This window comes from Ovis aries, chromosome 4, assembly GCF_016772045.2.
Source record: "Ovis aries strain OAR_USU_Benz2616 breed Rambouillet chromosome 4, ARS-UI_Ramb_v3.0, whole genome shotgun sequence".
Lineage (NCBI taxonomy): Eukaryota > Metazoa > Chordata > Mammalia > Artiodactyla > Bovidae > Ovis > Ovis aries.
In genome coordinates, this window is record NC_056057.1 from 94,190,766 (window position 1) to 94,198,800 (window position 8,035).

An 8,035-nucleotide genomic window follows, 5' to 3' on the forward strand; every position below is an offset into this window, starting at 1 on the left:
CTCCTATGGTGGGTCACAGGAAGGGGGAGCCTATAGGAGTCCCCAGCACCCCAGTCTGGCCCTGCAGCAGCTTGATTCTCCCATTTGAGGGGGCTGCTCCACACTGAGGAGGGGGCTGTGGCTGCTGGCCCAGCTGAGGGTCATCCAGGTGGTCATGGCTGGAGGCTCCCTGATGCCACCTTACACTGACTTTTCTGGGGACCAAAGAGATACCAATACTGTCCAAGCCCTCAGAGTTTGCTTTCTGAAATCTTTTCCTTATCACTATACATGCTTATTGTAGAAAAGGTGAAAAATTCAAAAAATATAAAGACGACAAAAAATGGTTGTGGAGTGTCCCTTACCTGGAAGTGACCACTAGTAAACCTCCAGCATTTTGTCTTCCAAGCTTCTCTGCTGCTTCTTTGCCTTCACACGGTTTAAGCTCAAACTGTTGTCCTGCTTTTGTGCCCTGCTTATTTCTCTTAACAGTAGATGATAAGACATTCTCTATGGTATTAAGCATTTCATAATGTTATTTTAAAGACTGTGTGTGATGGCTAATTTACTTTCATGTGTCGGCTTGACTGGCCATGGGTGCCCAGATTAAACATTATGTCTGGATGTGTCTGTGAGGTGGTTTCTGGATGAAGTTAGCATTTGAATCAGTGGACTCAGTAAAGGACCTGAATAGGAAAAAAGGGGAAGGAAGAAAGAGGAATTTGATGCTTTTTTTTTTGCCTTACTACTGGAGCTGGAACATCTTATTTCATCTTCTCTTGCCCTCAGACTGGCTTTATACCACTGGCTCCCCTGCTTCCTGGGCCTTTAGAATTGAACTAAGTTTCACCACCATCTTTCCTGTGTCTCCACCTTGCAGATTACAGATTGTGAGACTTCTCAGCCTCCATAATCATATGAGCCAATTCTCTGTAATGCGTCTTGGGGATCGATAGATCTCTGTCTCCAGTCTGAAGAACCCTGACTAATACAAAAGCTGTCACTGAGCCATCTCATATAGAAGAAATGAAAATACTTTCCACCTCTCAGTGGACAGAGCAGTAAAGAATTGGCAGCCTTCTTTTTTTCTAACACTTTTTTTTTTTTGCACTGGGTCTTTGTTTCAGAGAGGAGGGTTTCTCTGCTTGGGGTCTGCAGGCTTCTCGTTGTGGTCGTTTCTCTTGCTGCACAGCACAGGCTCTAGAGCGTGGGCTCAGTGGTTGTGGCACACAGGCTTCGGTGCCTGTAGCATATGGGATCTTACTGAATCAGGGATGGAACCCATGTCCCCTGCCTAGGCGGGAGGAGTCTTAACCACTGGATCACCAGGGAAGTCCTTCGCAGTCATCTTTAATTCACCACAGCAGGTATATGAATGCTACGGTGCACCACGGAGAACCAGAACCAGGAGGAGACGTAGACACAGATACAGATACAAATACAGTCATAGTATATATCTCATTTACAATTACTGTAAGAAATTGGTTCATGCAACTGTGGATGCTGAGAAGTCCAGGATCTGAAGTTAGCAAGCTAGAGACCAGTCAGTGGTGCAAGTTCCAATCCTAGGCTGAGTCTGAAGGCTGAAGACTGATACCCCAGCTCAAAGAAAGGCAGAGAAAGAACCCCTTATCACTCAGTCTTCTATTTTATTCCAGCTTTCAGCAGATTGGATGAGGTCCACCCACCCTGGGGAGGGAAATCTGCTTTACTCAGTCTTGCTGTTGTCATCGCTCAGTCGTGTCTGACTCTTTGTGACCCCATGAACTGAAGCACGCCAGGCCTCCCTGTCTTTCACGATCTCCCGGAGCTTGCTCAAACTCACGTCCATTAAGTCATGAAGCCCTCGAACCATTTCATCCTCTGTTGGCCCCTTCTCCTTCTGCCCTCAATCTTTCCCGACATCAGGGTCTTTTCCAATGACGTTAATCAGAAATTAACATCCAGTGATGTTTCTCATCCAGAAACACCCTCACAGACAACACCCAGAGTAATACTTAACAAATAAATATCTGGGCACCCTGTGACTGAGTCAAGTTAACTCATAAAATAAAGCATCCCAGCCATCTAGCACCTCCTTCCAGATGAAGACATTTGTTTCCCAGCTGGTAGAGTGACTGCTCACAGCTGGGTGTCTTTCCAGGAGCTGTCCTCCCCCAAAGATCCCCCCACTCAAAGCACAGCTCCCTCCCAATGACTGGTGCATGTGGGGGATGCCAGAGCCCCCTTCCCTCTACTTGGAACAACTCTAAAGGGCCCTCCCAGCTTTAGGTCTCCCCACGGGATTAGCTGGTGACTCTGTTGTAACTATATCACAGTTCAAGTCACCTCCTGCCCACTCCTCTTCCCTCACTTCCTGGCAGATGCTGCTCTCAAAGTCTCCCCAATAATCAGACACAGATCTCTGTCTCAAGAGTTTCCCACCAGCCTGACCTAGCCGGAGGAGGGAGAAGCTGAGTTCCGAGGGGGAACTGAACTCTGAGCAGGGCAAGTATCCCCGTAGACAGACTCTGAAATACAATCAGAACTTTCTGTGGGATTGGAGAGGCTGCAGCTGAGCAAGACGTGGAGTGGGTAGAATGAGAGGATTAGGAGACAGGTAGAAACAAAGTAAGCATTGATCTAACCAACCTGCAAATGTTAATCATTTCGTTGTCTCCCTGTTCATGGTGATAAATAAAAAACATTGCAATGCATGTCTTGATTCCTAAATTCTTTTGTTCACAGTTCTGATAACTTTTTAGGACAGATCTTGAGCAGCGAAATTATGAATGAAAGAATGTAAGTTTTCTATAGAGACTACCAGAACTTTCTAAGACCCCTATTCACACTGCATTTACACAGCATTCTCTTTCAGTCAAACTCCTAAATTTATAAGAGACCCAGTTTAGGGAAGGTCATTGATTCAGCTACAGTTAATTATTCATCTGAATTGGTTTGTGCAAAAGACTCCAGAGAGCCTACAAGAATAAATGGAAAAGCTATTAGAACTAACAGGCGAATTTAATAAAGTGGCTGCATGCAAAATTCAATAGCTTCCTCATCAACTAGCCACAACCAATTAGAAAATAAAATGAGGGTGGATGGATAGAGGGAGCAGAGAAATCAGTTGAAAAACAATAACAGTAATGAAAATACCCAAGATTGACCTTACCAACAAGTGTGGGAAACAGGAAAACTAGATCTTAAAAATATATAAACTTCTCTAATACATATGAAATAGACAGAAAAGGCATGACATGTTCCCAAGTGGGAAGAGTGACTGTACTGTAGGTTTAACCTATAAATTAAACACAATCCAATTAAAAGTCCAAGGAGGTTTGTCATTTTCTTGTTAAACATGCCAGATTTATCCTAAAGTTTACTCAGAAGAAACACATGGGCAAGAATAGTTAAGAAAAAAAATGTGTAGAGGAATGAAAAGGAATTTTATCCCATCAGCTATTAAATACACAATGAAGCTAAAATAATGCAAGAATTGGAAGACAGGTCAAGGGGATTATAATCCTGTCAGAAGAGGCAGCATCTTTTGATAAATAGTATGGAGACAGCTGGTTAACTATTTGGGAGGAAAAATTATACCTTCTTTCACACCACTCATCCAAATAAGTAAATTCCAGAAGATGAAAGAGTTCAGCGTTATGGGTTGAACATATATATCCTAACCCCCAGCACCTTGGAATGTGACCTTGTCTGAAAACAGGGTCATTGCATATGTAATTAATTAACATAAGGTCAATAATTAGGGATGGGTCCCTAATTCAGTAGGACTGGTATCCTTACAAGAAGGCAGCACAGGAAGACAGAAGCAGAGGTGGGAGTTATGCAGAGCTGCAAACCAAGGAACATCTGGGGCTACCCGAAGCAGGAGAAGGCAAGGAAGGACTCTTCCCTAGAAGTTTCAGAGGGTGTGTGGCCCTACCATCACCGGACTTCTAGCCTCCAAAGCTGTGAGACAGTTCTTGAGACTTCCGTGGAGTCCAGTGGTTACGACTCCGAGCTCTGAATGCAGGGGACACAGGTTCAACCTCTCGTTGGGAAACTAAGATCCTGCATGGTTCATGACGCCAAGAACACCAAAAAATCAAACAAAAATAAACCACCTACTTCATGGTACTTAGTTACAGAAGCCCAAGGAAACTAACATCGTGTATAAATTAGACCGTTTAAATTTTTAAAGAAAATATAGGTGAAAAATGCATGCGCTTCCAAAAGCAATAAGGACTTTATAAGCATAAAAGTGATGGAAAAAATCCAAAGGGAAAATCAACATTTGTTATACATTAAAAAACTTAACATAAAAAATAGCTTTACCAAAAACTAAAAGGTTTTGGTAAAAGGAGAAGATATAATTGCTACAACATGATAAGTGACCATTATTCTTTTTTAAAAAAAAATTTTATTGGGGTATAGTGCTTCCCTGGTGGCTCAGAGGTTAAAGCGTCTGCCGCAGTGCGGGAGACCTGGGTTCGATCCCTGGGTTGAGAAGATCCCCTGGAGAAGGAAATGGCAGCCCACACCAGTACTCTTGCCTGGAGAATCCCATGGACGGAGGCGCCTGGTGTGCTACAGTCCATGGGGTCGCAAAGAGTCGGACACGACTGAGCGGCTTCACTCACTCACTCACTCCGTTGCTTTACAATGTCGTGTCAGTTTCCGCTGGACAACAAAGTGAACCAGTTCATGTGTGCCTATCTCTCCTCTTTCTTAGGTTTCCTTTCCATTTAGGGCACCACCGAGCATTGACTGGAATTCCCTGTGCTATCCAGTAGATTCTCACTAGTGACCTATTTTATGCATAGTAGTGTATACATGTCAGTCTCCCGGTTTATCTCACCCACCCCTCTTCCCCACTTGGTATCATGTTTGTGCTCTACACCTGTGTCTCTATTTCTGCTTTACAAATAAGTTCATCGGTACCAGTTTTCTTCCTTGGTGGATCAGGCAGTAAAGAATCTGCCCACAGTGCAGGAGTCCTGGGCTCAGTCCCTAGGTTGGGAAGATCCCCTGGAGAAGGGAATGGCTACCCACTCCAGTATTCTTGCCTGGAGAATTCCATGGATAGAGAGCCTGGGGGGCTACAGTCTGTGGGGTCACAAGGAGTCGGACATGACTGAGTGACAAACACTTTCACCACATATACCACGTATAAGCAACATTATACTATATATGTTTTTATCTTTCTAACTTCCCTCTATGACAGTCTAGGTGTATCCATGTTTCTGCAAATGGCACTATTCCATTCCTTTTTCTGGCTGAGTAATATTCCACTGCACATATGTACCAGAGCTTCTTTGTCCATTCGTCTGTTGATGGACATTTAAGTTGATGACATGTCCCAGATATTGTAAGTAATGCTGCAATGAACATTGGGATGCAGGTATATTTTTTAATTATGGTTTTCTCTGGGTATATGCCCAGTAGTGGGATTATTGGGTCATTGTAGCCCTATTTTTAATTTTTTGAGGCACCTCCATACTGTTCTACATACTGACTGTACCAATTTACATTGCCACCAACAGTGTAGGAGGGTTCCCTTTTCTCTTTATCGTCTACAGAATTTATTGTTTGTAGATTTTTTTGATGAGGGCCATTCTGATCAGTGTGCGGTTATACTTCACATAGTTTTGATTTACATTTCTCTAATAACTAGTGATGTTGATCATCTTCATGTGCTTGTTGGCCGTCTGTATCTCTTCTTTGGAAAACTGTCTATTCAGGTCTTCCACCCATTTCTTTCATTGTGCTGTTTTTTTATATTTTTCTGCACGAGCTGTTTGTATATTTTGGAGATCAATCCCTTGTCAGTTGTTTCATATGCAAATATTTTCCCATTCTGAAGGTTGTCTTTTCGGTTTGTAAGTGGACATTATTCTTAATATATAAGAACTCTAAAACCCAGGAGAAAATCAGGTGAACACAAACAGAAAACTCACAGAACGCACATGACTGTAAACATAAAAAATGTTTAAACCTATTAGTAATCAAATTCATATAAATTGAAAGATGGTAAATTTTGCCTTTCAAATTAGCCATGTGATACTACTTAATACCGATAAGGGTACAGTAAAACTTGTATGCGCCCAATAATACTGTTCAAAGTTTAAATTATATTTTTAAGAATGCATTCTGGGGCTAGGTATAAATAGATATTTAAAATTCACACCCTTGATAGAGAAATTCTTCTAAAAGTCTAGCTTAAGGAAACAAACCAAATTAGGCAAATATTTACATATGAAGATGTTCATTATTATAGTTTATAATAATGACAAATTAGAAATATCCTCATGCTCAGTCATGTCCAACTCTTTGCAACTCTCTGGACTGTAGCCTGCCAGGCTCCTCTGTCCATGGAATTTTCCAGGCAAGAATGCTGGAATGGGCTGCCTCTTCCTTAACCCAAGGATCAAAGCCAGAGTATCCTGCATCTCCTACATTGGCAGGCAGATTCCCTACCACTGCACCACCACTGTCCAAAGACAGGGGAATCCTGCACAACTATGTAATTACACAATCACTAAAGGTGGTGATTTCAATTTAATTAATGAAATAGTCACAATAAAAATCTAAGACCAAAAAGCTCACTATAATATGTATATTATAAACTAATCTTTATAAAACACAGAACTGTAGGGGGAAAAGTGGATTAAAATAAGCTGGAATATTTATCTTCTCTTCTGGGCAGCATGATTTTTGGATGTTTTAATTTTTTATTGTGGTAAAATATATATATAGCATAACATTTACCATTGTAATCTTTAGGTAAATAACTTAGTGGCATTAAGTATATTCACAATGCTGTGTGATCATCACTACTATTTCCAGGATTTATACCAAGACTCTTATGCCTTTTAAGCAATAACTCCCTATGCTCCTATGCTCCCTTCTGCATAGCCCTTGGTAACCCCTGTTCTAATTTTCCATCTCTATGAGTTTGCCTCTTCTAGGTACTTTATTATATATGTGGAGTCAAACAGTATTTTCCTTTTGTGGCTTATTTCACTTAGATCAGTGAATTGAATGTTTATATCCCCCCCAAACTCATATATTGAAATGTTAGCCCTTGACGAGGTAATACTTGGAGATGGGAACTTTGGGAGGTGACTAGGTCATAAGGGTGGAGCGCTCGTGAAGGAGATTGGTGCACTTATACGAGACCCCAGAGAGCTCCCTCACCCCTTCAGTCATGTGAAGTTACTGTGAGAAGGGGGCTATCAGTAGGAAACTGGACTCTCACTCAGGGTGTGTTAGTGGTACAGAATCCACCTGCCAATGCAGGAAAATCAAGAGACTTGTGCTTGATTCCCTGGATCGGGAAGATCATCTGGAGGAGGGCATGGAAATCCACTCCAAGATACTTGCCTGGAGAACCCTATGAACAGAGGAGCCTGGTAGGCTAGAGTCCATAGGTTTGCAAAGAGTTGGACCTGACTGAAGCAACTTAGCATGCAGACACGGAATCTGCAGGTGCCATGACTTTGGGCTTCCAGCCTCCAGGTCTGTAAGAAATAATTTTCTGTTGTTTATAAGCCACCCATTCAATGATATTTTGTTTTAGCAGCCCGAATGGACTAAGACACTTGGCACAATGTTTTTAAGATTCATTCATGTTATAGTATGCATCAGAATATCATTCCTTTTTATAGCTGATATTCCATTATATGTAATTTACATACCACATTTTGTTTATCAATCTATCCTTTGGTGGACTTTTGAATTGTTTTCCCCTTTGGCTGTTATGAATAATGCTACTGTTAACATTAGTGTACAGGTATCTAAGTCTCTGGTTTCAATTTTTGGGGGGCATATACCTAGGAATAGAATTGCTGTATGTATTATGTGGTAATTACATGTTTAACTTTTTGATGAATGGTTGGTTTTAAGTTTTTAAGTTTTCTTCTGCATTTTTCAGATTTTTTCTACTGTGCATGCATTATTTTTAGTATTAAAAAAACATTTATTTTCAAATGCCTCATCTTGCTTTTTTTTTTTTTCCTTTTCTCTATGCATAAACACTCCTTCCCTGGAGTCAAACAAGTGTTAGTTCCTCATCCAT